The sequence below is a fragment of the Phoca vitulina genome, unplaced genomic scaffold (genome assembly GCF_004348235.1).
Source record: "Phoca vitulina isolate PV1807 unplaced genomic scaffold, GSC_HSeal_1.0 scaffold1, whole genome shotgun sequence".
Classification (NCBI taxonomy): domain Eukaryota; kingdom Metazoa; phylum Chordata; class Mammalia; order Carnivora; family Phocidae; genus Phoca; species Phoca vitulina.
Window position 1 is genome coordinate 87,222,818 of NW_022589704.1, and position 23,016 is coordinate 87,245,833.

The 23,016-nt window shown below is 34.6% G+C and overlaps 1 protein-coding gene across 9 annotated transcripts in view; it reads left to right on the forward strand.

The window, feature by feature from the left end:
- LRP1B (LDL receptor related protein 1B) overlaps nucleotides 1–23,016 on the forward strand; it is a 1,853,519-nt gene that overhangs the window by 1,249,723 nt on the left and 580,780 nt on the right. The window lies entirely within an intron of this gene.

Sequence of the window (23,016 nt, forward strand, 5' to 3'; positions counted from 1 at the left end):
CCCCTACAATCTGTGTAAAATAAGGAAGTTTTTACTGTATGGATCTGATTTAACATAGAGGCTTCAGGGCAGATATTCTAGCCTTTTATACCTTTAGAGAATGTCACCTGTAGTGAGACCTTGCTATTTCCTAAATAAAATTCAGTCCATTTCCAATTTTGAGAATGATCAGAGAACATTCTACTTTTCCCCATTATAAGGATCACTGAGCATATAATAATCATTATCCGTCCTGTTTATCTGCTTCAGTGAAGTAACACTTCCACTGCTAGGGGAGAAAATGTTTAAAAAGATGCAGGAATATATTGACTATTTTATTACCAGGGTAGAATTACAGTAAAAATGGTGACAAAATATATATAATATATATAATATATTAAACGTGTAAATACATGAAAAGTTCTTGAAAGAGTGTCTCACATATAATCAGTGCTATGTGTTTATATGCTTAAGTAAATAGAATTTTAAAAAGTAATAGTTGATGGGGTTCCTGGGTGGTTGAGTCAGTTAAGTGTCCAACTCTTGATTTCAGCTCAGGTCATGATCTAGGAGTTGTGAGATTGAACCCACGTCAGGCTCCATGCTAGCAGGGAGTCAGCTTGGTATTTTCTTTCTCTTCTCCCTCTGTCCCTCCCCCCTGTTTTCTGTCTCTGTCTCTGTCTTTCTCTCAAATAAATAAATAAATAAATCTTTAAAAAAAAAAAAGTAACAGTTGTTGAAATCATATCATTTTCCTAACCTCCTTTTGTTGAAATGTAGGTTTCATTACTTTTTTTTAGTCCTTTTTGAGTACATAATCTCATATTTAAATAATTCATATTAGGATTAACATTACACTTTTCTGTATCATAGCAATTTGTTTAAAGAAAAATGCCAATAAAAATGTGAATCACAGCTCTAAAGAAGAGCAATATGGTTGATCTATCAATAAATTCAGATGTAGTCAGATGTATTCAGATGACTAGACTATCAAACCTACTCTCAAATGTACACCCATTTTCCCAGCTCCCAGAGCAACAAACATCTTGACATTTTCTTTATAGTTGTTTCAACAGAGATGTTGAATATCATAGTAATAAATAAAACTATTATTGTTTATTGAACTACTATGTGCCATTTAGTTGTCACTTTTTTTCCCTAATTATTAGACCCATCTAACAAGATGGTTGTTTTCATTTTCTATGAGGATGCTGAAGCTCAGGAAAATGAAGTAAGCTGGTTCAGAGTAATAAATTTCATCAAAGGCAACACCAGGTTCCCAATGATCATAACCAACCCCCCAGTCCATACTTCACTGTTTTCTAAATTAAGAAAGCTTTTTTTTTTTTTTTTTAAAGTAGGCTCCACGCCTAGCGTGGAACCCAATATGGGGCTTGAACCCACAACCCCGAGACCAAGACCTGAACTGACACCAAGAGTCTGACACTTAACCGACTGAGCCACCCAGGGGCCCCAAGAAAGTTTTGTATCTCTTCAAATTTAATGTCACATTTCATTTTTTAAATTTTGTATCTTCCCTTTTACACTTAGCATTCTCCCGTTACCATTGGTGCCTTATGAATCTCTTCTTAATAACTAAGTATTTTCACAGCACATGTGACTAACAAAATGTCCTCAACTATTCATCTATTATTGGAAAGTTTGATTTTAGTTCCTTTCTATACTATCATCAATAATTTTAATGCATATTTCTATACATAAATATTTATCTGTATTTAATAACCTTGGGTTTTGTTGTTGTTGTTAGAAAGTCATATGATCTTATTTGCCAGAAACAGATGAACATAAGCCCTTCCAAGAAGGAAAGTATCACTAAACCCCAATGAAAATTAAGATATAGTATTTCTTGTATGGTTTTATTATTTATTTATTATTTAAAAAAATCTAAGGGCACCTGGGTGGCTCAGTCAGTTAAGCGTCTGCCTTCGGCTCAGGTCATGATCCCGGGGTCCTGGGATCTAGCCCTGCGTCAGGCTCCCTGCTCAGCGGGGAGTCTGCTTTGCCCTCTGCCCCTGCCCCCAACTTGTGCACTCTAGCTCACTCTCTCTCTCCTCAATAAATAAATAAAATCTTTAAAAAATAAAAATTAAAAAAAAAATTAAAAATCTACTCTCTTGGCAACTTTTAAATATGCAATAGAGTGTTAATAACTATAATCACCCATACTGTACATTACATTCCCATAGCTTAATTATTTTATTGCTAGTAGTTTGTACCTTTTGACCCCCTTCATCAATTTCAACCAAACCCCACCTCTTCCCTCTGGCAACCAGTGATTTGTTCTCTGTATCTGTAAGTTCAGTGTTTTGTTGCTGTTGTTTGGTTTTGTTTTTAAGATTCCACATGTAAGTGAGATCATACGGCATTTGTATTTCTTTGTTTGACTTATTTCTCTTAGTGTAATGTCCTCAAGGTCCATACATGTTGTTGCAAATAACAAGATTTCCTTCCTTTTTTATGATTAAATATTATATATATATATATATGTTGATATTTACCAAATTTTGTTTATCCATTCATGCACTGATAGACACTTAGACTGCTTCCATATCTCTGCTATTATAAACAGTGCTGCAATGAACATGGGGGTGCATATGACCTCTCCTGTGCCAAAAAAGCAAAACAAGAAAGTTTAGAGTAAAGTAGGGAGACAAAGTAGTGGTTTAATTTGACAGTTACTGTAGGGACTGAGGACAAAAATTTGAATATAAAATATTGGGAGTTTTGGAATAAGAACTTTACATACCAGGTACTGTAGTTTCACACTGGCTAGGATAATCACATTTTATCTTTTGGAAGATTTATATATATATATACAAGATTTACATATGTTTATATTATATATATTCATCCTATTCCACTGATTGGATTGATAACTGGACACTTTAACTTAAATTCTCTATTTTCTGTATCTGGTGTGAATTGGCAATTTATAACGTGTAGTTGATACTTACGTCCACCTACTGAATAAACACATGGGAGGATGTTGTTTCCTTAGCATAGAGAAAAGATGTATAAATAAATGTATTTTTTGTTTTTAAAATAAGCAAGAACACCAAAATCATAGATTTCTCTTTAAGGTGAAAATGAGTAATTAACATTTATGAAGCCATCTAATTTAAACATATCTTTATCAGTAAAACACAGCTATTAATTGAATAAATTTTGAGTGCATTAAAAAACAACAGCAACAACAACAAAATTTATAATAAACCATTTTTGAGAAATGTGTTAGTTTTGTTTGGATAATGAGATCTGGGCTTGTATGATTAAGCGTTAAATTAAAATTATATCATCATCCTGACTTTGTGATAATAAGGAAGGTATGCACTTATATTGTGTTTTTATTAGTCTTTTACAGGTATTACTTTCAATCTGCACAAAGATTTGCAGGAAAAAAATTCTCCCTCTGAGAGGCTTTCTCACTTCAAAGCCACATACCAGTTATAAATCTTTACACAATTCAGATTTCACCTCCTTCATGTTCATGCTTAGCACCATAGGAACTCCCTTAGCACTTAGAGCTTATATGTTTAATATTTTCCTAACACTGTTTTATTTACCCAACTACATTATAAAATATCTGAGTAAGGGAATATCACTTTTTATTTATGTCAACTATATAGCTAAGTCCTTTATAATAATATTAATAATTATAATATTAGTATCTGACACTTGCTAATTTTCTTTTTTTTTAAAGATTTTATTTATTTGACAGAGAGAGACACAGCGAGAGAGGGAACACAAGCAGGGGGAGTGGGGGAGGGAGAAGCAGGCTTCCCGCGGAGCATGGAGCCCGATGCGGGGCTCGATCCCAGGACCCTGGGATCATGACCTGAGCCAAAGGCAAACGCTTAACGACTGAGCCACCCAGGCGCCCGGACACTTGCTAATTTTCATTGCAATTCTATGAGGAAGGTTTTAGCAACATAGTTTTATAGATGAGGAATCTAAGGAAGTTAAACACTAAGTAATTTCCTCAAGGTCTAATAGCTAGAGGATGTTTATTCAGTTATCTGACTTTGAGGAAAGTGACCTCAGAACTCTTGCCTTAACCTCCAAGCTCTATAGGAAGAAGTTATGGGGTTCATGTTTGAGATTCTCCTTGGAATTGCTATTTCATGTCACCAGATGGCAGTATAGAGTCAAGGTTTCTTGATATTTACAAGGGACAGACTAATTCTTACCTTCTTGGAGTTTATAGTCTAGAAGGGGAACAGACTAACAACAACGAAGATCAATAAAATAACTGTTATTATGGATGGATTTTGAATGTAAAAGTATAGTAAATATATTTTAAAAGGCAGTAGGGTTAGGTCCAAAAAGACCCTCGGTTAGTCTAGTTCAACCCATCCTCTGTCATTCACTAGGCTAGTCAGCTGAGGCAAAATAATTAACTTCTGGGGTCTCAATTACTCATTTGTTGGTTGAAGGAGCTAGAGGTAAGGAGGGAATAAATGGGAAGCAGATTGTGCAGGGATCAGACCATGGTAGGATTTAAATGGTCCTTTTAAGGAATTTTAACTTTTGTCCTCTAGAATAGGTGGTTCTAATGATTTCACACTTGAATGTGCATCCGAATTACCTGCAGGGATCACTAAAACACAGATTTCTGGGCTGCACTGAAGTGCTTTTGATTCAATAGGTCTAGGGTATGGCTTGAGATTTTGCATTTTTAACAAATTCCCAGGGGATGCTGATGTTGCCTAAAGAACCACAGTCCTAAGTGAAGGAGAAAATAAGTTTTAGATTTGGTCAAAGGAGTGAAAATAGCAGATTTGGGTGCTAGAAAGTTGACTCCATCTGTGCGAGGGATGGACTGTGAAAAGACAGCACTGCAGGTAGGAGACTGGTAAAGAGGCTAGTATTGTAGATCAGGAGGTAGCTGATGCCAAAATCTGGGAGATGGTCATAAAAGCAGAGAGAATGGTATGAGTGAGATACACTTAGAAGTAAAACGATAAAAAAAAAAAAATAATGACAGAAGTTGTGGAGTAGGGGAGATTGGGAAGAAAAGGAAGAATTTGAGATGGCTTTTTTTCTAGTTTCTGTAATTGGCTTCATGATCAAAATATGACAGAGAGTCCATGGGATTGGTTTAAGGCAGGGATCAACAAATTTTCTCTGTGAAAGGCCTGACAGTAAGTGTTTTAGGCTTTATAGGCCATATGGACTCTGTTGCAACTATTCAACTCAGATGTTGTCACGTGAAAGTAATCACATAGAAGATGAACTATTGTAGCTGTATTACAATAAAATTTTATTTTGGAAAGAAATTGTGTGTGTCTATTTATCTATCTATCTACCTATCTATTATTTACTTAATAACATTTATATAGTGTTTAGTATTTGTCAGGTATCTTCTAGGAGCTTTAAAAAGAAACTAATGTGGGGTACCTGGGTGACTCAGTTGGTTAAGCATCTGCCTGCAGCTCAGGTCATGATCCTGGGATTAAGCCCCACATCGGGTTCCTTGCTCAGCAGGGAGCCTGCTTCTCCCCCTCCCTGCCACTCCCCCTGCTTGTGCTCTCTCTCTCTGTCGAATAAATAAATAAAAATAAATAATAAATAAAATTTTAAAAAAGAAAAAGAAACTAATGCATTTAATCTTTTGCAGTGATTCCACTTTACAGATGAAAAGCTAGGATAGATAAGGGTATGCAGTCAGAGTAGGGCAAAATAGAAATTAGAATTCCATACGTTTTTCATGTGTTATGGATATTATTCTTTTTTAAAAAAATATTTATTTATTTGAGAGAGAGAGAGAGTGTGCAAACAGGGGAGGGGTAGAGGGAGAGGGGAGAGAGAATCTTAAGCAGACTCCACACTGAGCACAGAGCCTGACATGGGCTCTACCCCAGGACCCCAAGATCACAACCTGAGCTGAAATCAAGAGTCGGATGCTTACGGAGCACCTGGGTGACTCAGTCGTTAGGTGTCTGCCTTCGGCTCAGGTCATGATCCCAGGGTCCTGGGATTGAGCCCCGCATCTGGCTCCCTACTCTGCGGGACCTGCTTCTCCCTCTCCCACTCCGCCTGCTTGCTTTCACTCTCTCGCTGTGTCTCTCTCTCTCAAATAAATAAATAAAATCTTTAAAAAAAAAAAAAAAGAGTCAGATGCTTAACTGACAGCACCACCCAGGCGCCCCAGAATATTATTCTTCATTTGTTTTCTAAGTTACAGTATTAGCCTGCAGGCCAAGGTCTACTGATACCTGATTTAAAGGATAAACAAAAAGTAAACTTTTGATACACTCAATTTGAGATACCTCTGGGACATGATTGAATATTCAGAGCTGTAAAGGCAAGGAGAGTTTGAACTAGAAGTAGTGCTTTGGTAGTCATTCGATTTTAGGTTGAAGGCAGGAAGATAGATGAGATTTCCCAAGAACATTACAGAAAATGAGAAGAGGGCAAGGACAGAGCTTTGAAGAAAATGAACACTAAAGAGGAAGGGAAGGCAGAATGCTGAGGAGATGACCAAGAGATTTCACAACCAAAGAGAGCACAGTCAAACAGACAAGTAAACAAACAAACAAGACAAAAAACAAAAAACAAAAAAAACTAAGAAAAGTTTCAAGATGACAGTAGCTGACAGAGTTAATTCTCCTGGAGAAGTTAAGAAAGACAAAGATATAAGTGTATTCATTGAATTTGGCAACTTGGAGGAGGGTCAGCCATAATTTTATTTAGAACAATTTCAGTGGAATTATTTGTATAGTGGTCATAATATGTCTGAGGTTAGGTATTATGAATTTTCAAGTCTTTTTACTAAAAAAATATAATTTATTAAACAAAAGAACAATGTTGTTAAGTAACACAATGTAAATGCAAAAAAGACAACCTTCATAATAATTAGCTTACACAATGTCATAATCAGGAGGAAGACTATAGAGCCAGACTGTTTGGGTTCATGTTTTAACTTTGTCCTATCCTGACTGCATAACCATTATCTATCCTAGTGTTTTCATCTGTACAATGGAATCATTGTGAAAGATTAAACATGTTAGTTTCTTTTTAAAGCACTTAGAAGTTAGCTGACAAATACTAAGCACTATATAAATGTTATTAAGTAAATGATAGATGCATAGATGATAGATAGATGATAGATAGATGATGATAGTAGATGATAGATAGATAGATAGATAGATAGATAGATAGATAGATAGATGATAGATAGATAGACACAGACACAATTTCCTTAGTTACTTTGTTTTACCCATCAGTATCCCTCTCTTCCTCTTATGAGAGGAGTTGGTTGTAAACATGGAGAAAGTACAACTTCTTTTGTTTGCAAACCTTCTCCCATCCAGCAGGTTGGCCTTCTCTGTGTGGTCTCTCAGCTCAAAGATGTTTTCTTAATCACAACTTCAGTTGTGATTTAATACCAAGCGGAGTTCAGTTTTTTCATGAATCCGGAAGGATTTCACTACTCTGTTGTTGTTGTTTTCAGTTTTATTCTGTATTTCTTTAGGTTCTGTGATTGGAATCTGTTCCTGAAATAATTCAAGAATATGACTGTCACTTTAAATATAGAGTGTTGCAAATACTTTATCTATTAGACTTTCACCAATTACAAGATGTTTTCCCTTTTTGAAGAAACTTTTTTCTTTCTGAAAAGAACTCAGTTCAGTGGTGACCTAATAAATATTTGTTGATATAAATAGTGCTGTTTTCCAGGAACCATTTTATTTTACTTTCAAAGACAGGCTAGTGACTCAATCATTCCTTTCAATTTTGTTCTTGAAACCCATAGTGACTGGCAAATGTGCCAACTATTTTATATAACACATTAATGACAATATCTCTTAGCAAAATCAAAACCCAGAGACAAAACGAATGAGACATGAGGAATTTATTCACAATTACAACAAGAATTAGATTAATTAGATTTAAAAAAATTATACTCCAAGGCAGTATCCATCCCACATCCCCGCTTTGTGAAGCATCCATGAATCATTACAAGAATGAATTTTATCTCACTTGCCTAATATGTTATGACAATATAAGGAGGATTGTGGGCTGTTTCTCAAAGAGTAGCTTTAACATTGAAATGATATAAGTGCCTACAATTGCTTCAGGAAAATATTTCTATAGAAAATGAAACTTTTATTGGCAACATTTATAAGAAAATTAGCTGATCTTATTTTGAAAAAAAAATATTCTAGATTCTAAGAATATTAGTAATATCATTGCCCTTTTAGGGGAAAAATGTCACTTATAAAACTTGAAGAAGGAGGGATTCCATTTGGGGTTGTAAATATATTTAATCATAGGCTATATTTATCAAATTAATAGAAGGTTTTCAGAAAAAAAATACTCTTGAAACCGTGTTTCAATGTGGTAGAGGTGAATCTCAAATAATTGCAAATTGCTTACATTGTCTAGTTCCACAGTTTACTATTTCAAGATCTAAGTATCTGTCATAAAAACTAAATTTCTCTCTACCTCCATATATTTATATATTTACATAGATGTATATGTATGTGGATGTACATATGTGTGTATGTATATAGTGTATGTGCACCCTCCGTCTTACATATTATGAACGGTGTTAAAAAAATATTGTTTCCCCTGTTTTGTTTTGTTTGGTTTGGTTTTTGAGAGGGAGTGGGATGGAGGGGCAGAGAGAGAGAATCTTCCACAGGCTCCATGCCCAGCATGGAGCTCAATGTGGGGCTCGGCCTCGCAACCCTGAGATCATGACCTAAGCCAAAATTAAGAGTCAGATGCTTAACCGACTGAGCCAGCCAGGCAGCCCATCCCCTGGCTATTTAGTAGCATCTCTTTATTTCAAATATTTATATACTATCAAAAGGGGATTTATTTTATTTTGCATGAATTCTATTTTAAAATGCTAATATTTCTAAGAATGATAAGCTGGTTGAAATGGTTAAATCAAAATGCTTTCACCTTTACTTGTAGTTGATACAGCAACTTTGAAGAGATGAGGATACTGACCGAGGTGAAGTGAAAGGCAGGTGATATCAAAGCAAGGAGGGATTTTTGAGATTTGAGTAAACCTGTGAGGCTTCTATAATGAGGTGCTTAGAACTTCATGCAGTACTGAGAGCCTGGTAGAAGAGAGAGAGGAAATGAACAATGAAGAAGAAAAATGAGAGTTGAAACATGTCAAAGACATGTTGCTCCCTCATTCCAGCTATTGATATAAAAAGATAGAATGGAACTCACTTTCTCCTCATATTTTTTTCCTATAATACATAGTCCTCTGCTCCCAGTACCAGTTATATGGACTAGCACCCAATTTAGTTTCTTAATGAATCCTTCTGTGTTATCTTAAAACCATATTATAAATTAATGGGTTTTGTTAGTTCATCTGAAAAACTTAATTACCATTTTTATCATTATTTCTTTGGCAAAATGTAATAGAAATATCAAACAGCTAACCTGCAAACGAATTTATATGCAGGTGTTAGGCTTAGCTGCATTATAAATTGCTATTTTTTAAATATGCAATCTACCTTGGAGCAGTAGAAAAGATTAATAAAAAAGGAATCATCAAAATTCTTTCTTCTTTGGTATGCTGCTTGATGTACTTGCCTAAGTCATGCAAACATAAGTGATTTAGAGCCATGCATTCATTCAAATCCACTAAATGCTAAATCCATGGTTTTACTCCAAGGTCAGGACTTTTCAGCCTTTATATTGTTTGCATTTTCCACCAGATAATTCCTAGTTGGGTGGGGGGGAGGGCTTTCCTTTGCACTGCAGGAAGTTTATTGGCATCCCTGGCTACTAGTATGCCAGTACGGTCTCCAGTCAACCAAAAATGTCTCCATACATTCCCAAAAGTCCCCTGCTGGTGGTGGTGGTGGGGGGGATCCCTACCAGCACCATCACCTCTGGTTGAAAACCACTGTTTTAGATAAGAAAGCTTTTTTGTGATTATAAAATTATCATAAAGATAGAAACTTTGATGCTTATTAATTCAAATCATACAGCAAATACAATAAATGGCAAGCAAATTAAGATATCAGAAAGACAACTAAAGTCACTTGTGACTAAAAGTTCATTGGTATTTTAAGATACATACCACCACTAAATATAACATGATATTACATGTTTGCTTTTATCCTTTTACAAAGAACTATGCACAAATAAATGGAAACAGTATTTGTGGCTTTTAGAATTTTTCTCATTGAAATACAGATATTTTATGGAAGATCAGGTAAGATTTTTAGACATTTTATTTTCTACTCCATAAAAATAGAGCACAGTATAAAATTAATCCATAAAATATGTTATAATTTGATGAAAGTAGCTCCTGGTATTGCTGGGATCTGGTGAAACTAAAGCAATAAGAACATCTTTCACTTACATGTATTTTGTTATATGTGTGGGTTTTGAATAAGAAGTTCATTCTTGTTCTTCAACATCGAATGTTTAAATTATAATTTGAAGGTATTTGTCAAAAGTAAAATAGAATTTGGGATTAGTGTTTAATTGTAAAATCCTTCTGAAAATGCATTTCTTTAAAAATATTAAATTATTTTCTAAAAGGAAAATTATAATATAGATAAATTACTTTATTATATTAGCAGTTATTTTGCACCAATAAAATTTATTAACAGGTTGAATATTAGTTACTATAAAAAAATGACTACCTGGGAGAAAGAAAAATCTTCCACTTATCTAACAAACTGGATCCTGACATTCTGCTATGTAATTTTATTACATAAATAAATATCATACATATTTTATATTGCATCAATTGAATTTAATGGATAAAATAATTGTTTGGGTTTAAAGGGTTTATTTTTGCTGGTGAGAAATGTACTACAATTAAATACTGTTTGCATGAAATATGAAATTATCTTTAATGATATTGTTTTCTTCACAGAGCACACATCAGTCTTATGTGATTGCATAATTAACATTTGGTTCTCCTATAAAGCATTGTAATTATACATTATTTAGTCCCTTTACCTACAGCTATGATGTGCTTTAGAAGATTAACTCACTCTCCAAATATTTAGATTCCTGACTCTTAAGAACATATCCCACATACATTGATGAGCATGCATATGACTCCAAATGTCTTTCAGTCTAACATAGTAATAGATACCAGAGAAATTTTACGAAAAAACAATATGTTATGTACATAAGTCGTAGTTCCTGCCAACATGACCCTGATACTCAAGCTCAGATATTGAAAAATTAAGGCCCTCAGACTAAGTTCAGCTTCCTGCCTCTTTTGTAAATAAAGTTTTACTTGAACATAGCCAAACCTTTTGATTCACATATTGTTTTATGGTTGACTTTCTGCTACAACAACAAAGTAGAATAGTTACTATGAAGGCCATAAGGCCTGCAAAGGTGAAAATATTGACTATCTGGGTTTTTACAGAAAAAAAAATAGAAAGCAAATGCCAATCTTTCATTTATCAGTATACAGACATAAAATGTATGAATATAAGGCACATATAATTAGAAAATAAGATAGTAAACAATAAATTGCTTAATGCCTTGTATAGTCAATAATTAAAACTAATGTTTAGTGATGGGGGAGATCAGCATTTGCTACCTTCATTAGCAACTGTTCTGTGGAAGAAAAATGACTTTAGGTGATTCATGAAGAAAGGTTAAAATGTTGGTGATGAAATTCTGTGGGAGAAATATACCATGTGGAAGTGGAAAAGGACAAGCTATAGATATTCACAGAACAATGAGGAGTTGATTAGAGCATGTGCATGATGTGTATGCAGGAGAAAAACAGGCATAGAGGCTGGAAGATAGGGAGGTATCATAAAAAGAGTGATTGATATGTTCTAAGCAGTATCCCACAGAGTACCAGTTGCATGGCCATAAAGGTCGTTAAAGGTGACGAAATAAAACTTTATGTTGGAAGAGGAAAGGTAAAAATGGAGAGAAGGAAACACAAATTAGAGAAGTCAGATAATATTTGTTAACTCATTAAATATGGTAGTGAAAAAGAAGTGAAAAAAATGCTCTGAAATTTAAGTTTTGTGAGTTTGGAAGGCTGAGAACATCTTTAACAAAAACAAATAGAGTGCATCAGGATAAAACAAAACAAACAAAAAACACCTGGAGGTTAAAGAACAGAAAATAAACAACTCTGGCCAGTGCCAAAGAATCATGGTAGGAGGTAAGACTGAGACTTTGTGAGGTAGACAGTGGGAAGCCATCCAAAATTTTTCAGCAAGGCAGTTATATGATTAAGTCTGTGTTTTAGAAGGCTAATGGTATGCAGTGGGGAGAAACTAGAAATCAAGAGATTACTTAGAAACTTAGTGTAGCAATCTAAGAGAGAAATGGAGAGAACCTAAATTGGCACAGTGACCATAGAATTGCAGGGAATGGTGTACATGATTAGTGTACAGATTCTTAAACCCCTTGGTGTAAGAACTATGTCTTGTCTACTATTAAATTCAAGCTTTTTAAAAGTAGGCAGAATAATTAGGTGCTTCATAAATATTTATTCAATGCATAAATATAAAGAGGGGAGTTACATATATCTCTAAGGTCCTTTGGTAAACTTGAGTTTGTTTTATTTTATTTCTAAAGATTTTATTTATTTATTCATGAGAAAGAGAGAGAGAGGCAGAGGGAGATGCAGGCTCCCCGCAGAGCCAGTAACCTGATGAGGAACTCGATCCCAGGACACTGGGATCATGACCTGAGCTGAAGGTAGACGCTTAACCGACTGAGCCACCCAGGCATCCTCAACTTGAGTTTAGATAATATGAACTATCAGTACACTCAGTCTGCACAGCTCTGTTTGAATTTCATCTGTTAAGATTGCTTATACCATTACATTGACTGGTCAGCTTTTCCCATCTCCTGGATACAAATAAAGGGGATAGTCTTGGTCTTGTAGGAGTTTACAACCTCTGTATTGATATTGAATTCTGCAATAGTATATCTTATAAAATAGTTAATTGTTCTCTGCTGAAACTGCTCAACTGTGCTGTTGTGGTGGTGTGAAAGCAGCCATAAACCATGTGTAAACTAATGAGCATGGCTATGTGATAATAAAACTTTATTTACAAAAACAAGCAGTGGATCATATTTGACTCCATAGTCACCATTTGCTAATACCTGCTTTATATTAAAATGTCGGTTTGTGGGGCACCTGGGTGACTCAGTTGTTAAGCGGCTGCCTTCGGCTCAGGTCATGATCCCAGGGTCCTGGGATCAAGCCCCGCATCAGGCGCCCTGCTCAGCGGGAAGCCTGCTTCTCCCTCCCCCACTCCCCCTGCTTGTGTTCCCTCTCTCGCTGTGTCTCTCTCTGTTAAATAAATAAATAAAATCTTAAAAAAAAAAAAATGTGGGTTTGTGAATCAAATTCCTTAATTTGGTAATTTGGTGTCTGTTCGATTGCGTGGTTAGAAAAAAACTAAAAATATTTAACAGCATTATTTCAAAGTGAGAAAAGATAAATATTGAAAGTAAAAAGTCTTTTGGATTTTGCACACTGCGAAAGCACAGAATATTGTGAATATTATGTTTCAGTGTTATTAATACAGATGGGCTACAAAGCAATGTAATTTTTTACTTTATTGGGTGTACAGAAAGTAAATATTTTATTTTTGCTTTTAAAAATATTTTATCACAATTATAGGATGTTGAGAAGAGCTAGTATGATTCTGGGCCAAAAATAGTGATGTTCAAAGTGAAATCCAAGTACCTATCATTGAACTGTCTTGGATTATGACTTTAATTTCCTTGAGAGGAATAGCATTTCCTATGTCAATATTTTTAAACAAATTTCTCCTTCTCCTTCCTCTTCCACTCTTTACTCCTCTATTTTTTTTCTGTTTTTCCTCTTTTTCTTCACCCTCTGTTCCTTGTCTCAAGTGTTGGATTTTTGACTTTTACTACTACCGCTAGGTCTCCCTGACTCTAGGTATTTAATGATTCTCAAACAGTGTCCCTTGATTCCACCTCCTTTCCTCCAAAAACCTTTTCTCCTTAATAACCTTTACATCTGCTCTCTTGCTTCTCTAACCTGCAATTCTTTAGGGAATCTAATTGTAACACACATATATAAAAAGGAAGAAAATAAAATATGTGGCACTTCTCCATGTGATAGAAGGACTTGGTCTCCCAAGGAATCTCTAGACTTAGGCTTCCATTCTTTTCTAATGGTTTTGTTCTTAATGGATTATTTTTTTAATTGAGGTAAAATTTAGTATATATTATATGAGTTTCAGCTGTGCTTTATAGTTCAGCTTTGTACACTACAAAGCAATTACTACAAGTCTAGTACCATCCATCACCATACAATTGATACCTATCACCCATTTTGCCTACCCTCTCAACTTCTTTCCCTTCTGATAACCAATATATTCTCTATGACTTCATTTTTGTTTTATTTCGTTTGTTTGTTTTGTTTTTACATTTCATATATAAGTGAAGTCATGTGATATTTGTCTTTCTCTATCTGATTTATTTCACTTAGCGTAATACCCTAAAAGTCCATCCATATTGTCACAAATAGTGATTTCCTTTTTTATGGCTGAGTGGTATTCCAGCATATCTATATCTATATATCTATATACCACATCTTTTGATCGATTCATCCATTGATTGACACTTAGATTGTTTCCATATCTTAGTAATCATAAATAATGCTGCAGTGAACACAGGTTGCATATTTCTCTTTGAATTGGTGTTTTTGTTTTCTGGGTAAATACTCAGAAGTGGAATGCTGAATTGTGTTAGTTCTGTTTTTAATTTTTTGAGGAATATCCATATAGGTTTCCATAGTGGCTTTACCAATTTACATTGCCACCAACAGTGTATGAGTGTTCCCTTTTCTTCACATCCTCTCCAACAGATGTTACTTCTTGTCTCTTTGGCAAAAGCCATTTTAACAGGTGTGAGATGATAATCTCATTATGTCTTTGATTTACATTTCCCTGATAATTAATGATGTTGAACATCTTTTCACGTGCCTGTCAGCCATCTCTATGTCTTCTCTGGAAAAATGTCTATTTAGATCCTCTGTCCATTTTTTTAACAAGGTTGTTTCTTTTGTTGTTGTTGTTAAATTACATGTTCTTTATGTACTTTGGATATTAGCCCCTATATATGATGTGAACATATCTTCTTCCATTTAGCACTTTGCTTTGTGTTTTGCTGATGATTTCCTATGCTGTGTAGAAAATTTTAGGTTTGATGTAGTCCCATTTGTTTATTTTTGCTTCTGTTTCCCTTGCCTTGAGCTTACCATCTATGTTTTCTTCTGGAATTTTATGGTATCAGGCCTTACATTCAAATCTTTTATCAATTTTGAGTTAATTTTTATGTGTGGTGTAAGATAGTGATCCAGGTTCATTCTTTCACATGTGGTTGTCCAATTTTCCCAATTCCATTTATTGAAAAGACTATCCTTTTCCTATTATATATTTTTGACTCCTTTATCATAAATTAATTGAGCATAAAAGTGTGGGTTTATTTTGGGGCCCTGTACTCTATTCCATTGATATATGTGTCTATTTTTATACTAATACTATACCATTTGGTTAATATAGTTTGAAATCAGAGAGCATGATACCTCCAGATTTGTTTTTTCTCCAGATTGCTTTGGCTATTCAGGGTCTTTTGTGGTTCTATACAAATTTTAGCATTATTTGTCCTAGTTTTGTGGAAGATGCCCTTAGGACTTAGAAAGGGATTTCACCGGGGCGCCTGGGTGGCTCAGTTGGTTAAGCGACTGCCTTCGGCTCAGGTCATGATCCTGGAGTCCCTGGATCGAGTCCCACATCGGGCTCCCTGCTCAGCAAGGAGCCTGCTTCTCCCTCTGACCCTCTCCCCTCTCATGTGCTCTCTCTCTCTCATTCTCTCTGTCTCAAATAAATAAATAAAATCTTTAAAAAAAAAAAAAAAAAAAAGAAAGGGATTTCACCGAATCTGTAGATTGCTTTGGATATTATGGACATTTTAACAATACTATTCTTCCAATCCAGAACGATATTATCTTTCCACATATTTGTGTCTTCAGTTTCTGATATCAGTGTCTTGTAGTTTTCAGTGTATAAATCATCTCCTTAAATTTATTTCTAGGTATTTTTTGATGTAATTGTAAATGGGATTGTTTTCTTAATTTCTCTTGCTGATAGTTCATTATTAGTGTATAGAATTGAAACAGATTCCTGTGTATTGATTTTCTCTCCTGTAATTTTACTGAATTCATTTATTGGTTTTAACAGTTGTGTGTGTGTGTGTGTGTGTGTGTGTAGTAGTGTAGTATTTAGGGTTTTCTATATATAGTGTGATGTCATCTGCAAATAGTGATAGTTTTACTTCTTCTTTTTTAAGTCAGATGCTTTTTATTTCTTTTTCTTACCTAATTGCTATGGCTAGAAGTTCCAGTACTGTGTTTAATAAAAGTGGCTAGAGTTGGCATCATTGTATTGTCCCTGATCTTAGGGGGAAAAACATTTAGCTTTTCACTGTTGAGTATTATGTTAGCTGTAGGTTTGTCATGTGTGGCCTTTGTTATACTGAGGTACATTCCCTTCATACCCATTTTGTTGAGTTCTTATCATAAATGGATGTTGAATTTTGTCAAACGTGTTTTTCTGCATCTGTTGAGTTGATCATATGATTTTTATTCTTCATTTTGTTAAAGTAATATATCACTTTGATTGGATTGGGAATGTTGAACCACCCTTGCACCCCTAAGGATAACTACCACTTGATCATGGTATATAATCTTTTAATGAATTGTTGAATTCTGTTTGCTAATATTTTGTTGAGGATTTCTATACATATGTTCATCAGAGATATCAGCCTATAATTTTATTTATTTTGTGGTGTTCTTTTCCAGTTTTGGCAGCAGGGTGATGCTGGTCTCTTAAAATGAGTTTGGAAACATTTGCTTCTCTTCAATTTTTTGAAAAAGTTTGAAAAGTGTAGGTATTAATCTTCTTTGAATGTTTGGTAGAATTTACCAGTGAAGCCATCTGGTCCTTTGGGGGGAGGTTTTTGATTACTGATTCAATCTCCTTGCTTATAATCAATTTATTCATATTTTCTATTTCTTCATAATTCAGTCTTGGAAGATTATATGTTTTTAAGAATTTATCCATTTCTTCTAGATTATCTAATTTGGTGGTTCTAATTATCTAATTATCTAATTGTTCTTAGTAGGGTTTTTTTTTTTAATATATAATCCTTTGTATTTCTCTAGTATCAGATGTAACATCTCTTTCATTTTTTATTTTATTTATTTGAGCCACCTCTTTTTTTCTTGTTCAGTCCAAGTAAAGGTTTATCAATTTTATTTATTTTTTCAAAGAACCAGCTTTTAGTTTCCTTGAACATTTCTTTTGTCTTCTTAGTCTCTATTCAATATATTTCTACTCTGATCTTTATTATTTCCTTCATTCTACTAAATTTGGGCATTATTTGTTCTTTTTTTTACTTCCTTTAGGTATAGAGTTAGATTGTTGATTTGAGATTTTTCGTATTTCTTCAGGTTAACTGTATTGCTATAGACTTCCCTCATAAAACAGCTTTTGCTGCATCTCACAGATTTTGGCCTTTTGTATTTCAATTTTGATTTGTCTCCTGGTATTTTTTTTTTTCTTTTTTGATTTTATCATTGACCCATTGGTTGTTTGGTAGCATGTTGTTTAATCTCTACATAATTGTGATTTTTACACTTTTCTTCCTGTAATTGATTTCCAGTTTTATACTGTTGTGGTCAGAAAAGATGCTTGATATGATTTCGTTTTTTGTGAATTTACTGAGACTTGTTTTGTGGTTAACATGTTATCTATCCTGGAGAATGTTCCAAATGCACTTGGGAAGAACATGTATTCTGCTGCTTTTGGATGGAATGTTCTATATATAACTGAGTCCAGCTGGTTTAATGTGTCATTTAAGGCCAATATTTCCTTATTGATTTTCTGTCTGGACATCCATCCATTGATGTAAGTGGCACATTAAAGTCCCCTACTATTATTGTATTGATGTCAATTTCTCTCTTTCAGTCTATTAATGTTTGCTTTATATATTTAGGTACTCCTTTATTGGGTGTATAAATATCTACATAAATACTTACAAATATTATATCTTCTTGTTGGACTGACCATTATGTAATGCCCTTGTCTTTCATATAATTTGTTTTGAAGTTTATTTTGTCTGATGTAAGTATAAACTACACCAGAATTTTTTTTTTTTTTTTACTTTCCATTTGCATGGAATATCTTTTTTTATCCCTTCACTTTTAGCCTGTGTGTGTCCTTAGATCAGAAATGAGTCTCTTGCAGGCAATATATGCATGCATCTTGGGGTTTTTTTGTTTGTTTTGTTTTATTTTGCTTTTTCACATTCAGCCAACTCTGTGTCTTTTGATTAGAGAGTTACTCCATTTACATTTAAAGAATTATTGATAGGTATGTACTTATCAACATTTTGTTGATTGTTTTCTGGACATTTTTGTAGTTTGCCTCTATTACTTTTTTTCGTTTTTTGCTCTCTTCCCTTGTGGTTTGGTGATTTTCTCTAGTGTTATGTTTAGATTCCTTTCTTATTGTCTTTCGTGTATCTACTATAGATTGTTTATTTGTGGTTACCATGAGGTCCACATATAGCACCATATAGATAGATAGATAGATAGATAGATAGATAGATAGATAGAGATATACACACACACACATGCACATATGCAGTCTGTTTTGCTGATAGCATCTTAAGTCTGAACACATTCTAAAAACTACATCTTTATTACCCTCCCCTATCATGTGTTCTATTCTTGATGTCACTTTTTACATCTTTTTATTTTGTGTATCCCTTAACTAATTATTATAGCTATAATTAATTTTAGTATTTTTGTCTTTTAGCCTTCATATTAGCTTTATAAATGGTTAATCCATTACCTTTACTATATATTTACATTACTAATGAGATTTTTAGTTTCATATGTTTGCTTGGTACTAGTTATTCCCTTTTCTTTTAGCTTAAAGAAATCTCTTTGACATTTTTTTTTTAAAGATTTTATTTATTTATTTGACAGAGAGAGACACAATGAGAGAGGGAACACAAGCAAGGGGAATGGGAGAGGGAGAAGCAGGCTTCCTGCGGAGCAGGGAGCCCGATGCGGGGCTCAATCCCAGGACCCTGAGATCATGACCAGGCAGATGCTTAACGACTGAGCCACCCAGGCACCCCATCTTTGACTTTTTTTTAAGGCCACTTAGTGGTAATGAATTCCTTTGCATTTTGCTTATCTGGAAAACTCTATTTCTCTTTCAATTCCAAATAAAAACCTTGCCAGGTAAAGTATTTTTGAATGGAAGTTTTGCTTTGTTTTGTTTTGTTTTGCTTTTTTCCTTTCAGTGCTCTGAACATGTCATCCCACTCCCATGTGGCCTATATACTTTCTGCTGATGAATCTGCTGATAGCCTTAAGGTTCCCCTGTATGTAAGAATTTGTTTTTTCCTTGCTGCTATTAATATTCTCTATTCATCTTTAACTATTGACATTTTAATTATAATGTATCTTGGTTTGGATCCCTTTGTATTTATTTTATGTGGAACTGTCTGTGCTTCCTGGAACAGGATGCCTAATCCCTAATTTTTTCCTAGATTATGGAAGTTTTCAACCATTATTTTTTTAAGTTTTTATTTAAATTCCAGTTATTTAACGTACAGTGTATATTAATTTCAGGTGTAAAATCTAGCTATTCATTGCTTACATACAATAGCCTGTGATCATCACAAGTGCCCTCCTTAATACCTCACCCATCACACTGCCCAGTAACCCTCAGTTTATTCTCTATACTTGAGAGTCTGTTTTCTGGTTTATCCTTTTTTTGCCTCCATATTCATCTGTTTTCTTTCTTAAATTCCAAATATGAGTGAAATCATATGGTATTTGTCTTTGTCTGACTGACCTCTTTTGCAAATGGCAAGATTTCACTCTTTTTATGGCTGAGTTATATTCCATTGTATGTATATGCCACATCTTCTTTATCCATTCATCAGTCAATGGACATTTGGGCTCTTTCCATAATTTGGCTATTGTTGATAATGCTGCTAAAAGCATCAGGGTGCATGTGTCTCTTCAAATCAATATTATTGTATCCTTTGTATAAATACCTAGTAGTGCAATTGCTGGATTGTAGAGTAGTTCTATTTTTAACTTTTTGAGAAACCTCCATATTGTTTTCCAGAGTGGCTGCAACAGTTTGCATTCTCACCAATAGTGTAAGAGGGTTCCCCTTTCTCCGCATCCTTGCCAACACCGGCTGTTTCTTGTATTATTGATTTTAGCCATTCTGACAGGTGTGAGGTGATATCTGTAGTTTTGATTTGTGTTTCCCTGATGATCAGTGATGCTGAGCATCTTTTCATGTGTCTGTTAGCCATGTGTCTGTCTTCTTTGGAAAAATGTCTGTTCATGTCTTCTGCCCATTTTTTAACTGGATTATTTGTTTTTTTGGATGTTGAGTTTTATAAATTCTTTATATTTTTTGGATACTCACCCTTTGTCAGATGTATCATTTACAAATATCTTCTCCCATTCAGAAGGTTGCCTTTTAGTTTCATTGATTGTTCCCTTCACTGTGCAGAAGCTTTTTATTTTAATGAAGTCCAATGGTTTATTTTTACTTTTATTTCCCTTGCCTCTGGAGACATCATAAGAAGTTGCTATGGTTGATGTCAAAGAAGTTACTCCCTGTGTTCTCCTCTAGGATTTTGATGGTTTTCTGTCTCATATTTAGGTCTTTCATCCATTTTGCATTTATTTTTGTGTATGGTATAAGAAAGTGGTCCAGTTTCATTCTTTTGCATTTTGCTGTCTAGTTTTCCCAACACCATTTGTTGAAGAGACTGTCTTTTTACCACTGGATATTCTTTCCTGCTTTGTCAAAGATTGGTTGACCAAACAGTTGTGGGTGCATTTCTGGGTTTTCTATTTTGTTCCATTGATCTGTGTGTCTGTTTTTGTGTTGGTACCATACTGTCTTAATCAGTCATTATTTTTTTAAATAAATTATCTACCACCCTTCTCTCTTTCTTCTCCATCTGGGACCCCTATAATGCATATGTTATTCTGTTTGATATTGTCCAGCAGGTTTCTTAAGCTACCTTCACTTTTATTATTATTATTTTGTTTTTTTCTTCTTTTTGCTCCACTGATTAGATGATTTCCACTGCCTGTCTTCCACATTGCTGGTCCATTCTTCTACTTAGTCTAGTTTGCTGTTGAACCCCTCTATTGTGTTTTTCATTTCAGCTATTGTAATATATTGTATTGTAAGTCTTTTGACTTCTTTTTGGTACTTTCTTATGGTTTCTGTCCCTTTGCTGAAGTTCTCACTGTGTTCATCCATTCTTCTCCAGAGTTCGGTGAACATCTTTATGAACATGACTTTGAACTCTTATCTGATAGATTACTTACCTCTACATTGTTAAGGTCTTCTTCTGAGGCTTTGTCTTATTCTTTCATTTGGAACCTATTCCTCTGTCTCTTCGTTTTGCTTGGCTCTCTGTTTTTGTTTTTATGCATTAGGTGAAACAACTACCTCTCTCAGTCTTAAAGCAGTGGACTTGTGTATCAGATAAACCTTATCTTTCAAACTTTTTTAGCTTGTGGTTTTTTCTCAGACCTTTGTGATTGTCTAAGTAGCCTAATTTATTCTTCATAGGTCCCAGATATTGCAGGTATGCCAAAATCTGTCAGTGTTCCAAAGGGAGGGATTTTAGACAGTGCATAGTTTTAATCTAATTGTAAGCCAGATCTTCAGGCAACAGCTTTTAAGGTGTATAAATAGAGTCTTATGGGTTCATAATCATAAACCATGCTGACTTCCAAACCTGAGAGATCTGGATAACAGTTTTAAAAATTATGGCTTTAGACATATGTACAATCCCTTTTCTGGGAAATATCAGCAAAGACAAATGAGGGCACTAATATGGTGATTCTTTACTTAGTTCCCAGGGGCATCTCTGACCTCTGGATGTCCTCAGGCTTAAGCTCCAGAACAAGAAAATAGGCATTTTCACAGAAATACTGGGGGAGGGTTTCAGTCTACTGTCTATGCAGTGCCTTGGGGGTTGTAGCCTGCCAAGTTCTGTTTCTCCAAATATTTCAGACCCATGAGGCCCAGAAATGTAATCCTCCCTAGCCAAGAGAGCTAGATGCTCAAGAAGTGTCCCCTGTGAGGGCTGTACATCCCTGCCAGCTTTGGTGGGACAGGCAGTAGCTATGGTGCATGAGGGTGGGATGCTTGGCTGGCCAGCTAGAGGTAGGCAGGTTGTGGCTGTGGTGTGTGCGGTCAGGGTGCTCTGACTGGAGCTAGCAGTGAGGGTTAAGGAGGGCTTCCTTTGAAACCATGTCTCTGCCTCTCCTACCTGTCTCAATGTGGCCCTTTTATCCTTTGCTGTGGAGGTGCTGTTTAGCTAGCTTTCAGGTCCTTTTCATAGGGAATTATTCTATATATATGGTTGTAGATTTGTTATGTTCATGGAAGGAGGTGAGTTCAGGATCCTTTTATGCCACCATCTTAAAACCTCTCCTTAATTGATTTTCTTAGAAAAAAATTTCTGAGTCTTTCATTTCCTTTGATTTGTTTATTTATTTTTAAGCAAATGTAAAGACATGGATTATTTTTATTACCTTGGCTGGGAGGATGCTAAATACTAGCAAAAACCACATTGAGTATCAAGTACCATTAATTTCTCATATCCTTTACAATTTTATTATAACCCATTGATTTTTAGTCTTTGTGCTTTAAAACTCTACAAGACTTCATTAACTACTCTGAACAATAGGTCCACTTGTTAGGAAGGTAAAATAGGTTGAAACCTAAAATATTGCTGGTGGGATCAGAAGTTGTAACACTTTTCTGCCTTTAATTTAGTATTCTTATTCTACCAGATAGGTTCTATAAAAATAAGATTTAAGAGAATTGATCAATTGAGATTAAAATCTTATCTAAAAGGCATAATGACAGAACACGAAACACAAAAGAATAAGAGAATGATATTGAACTGCAAAATTTAATATTCCATTCT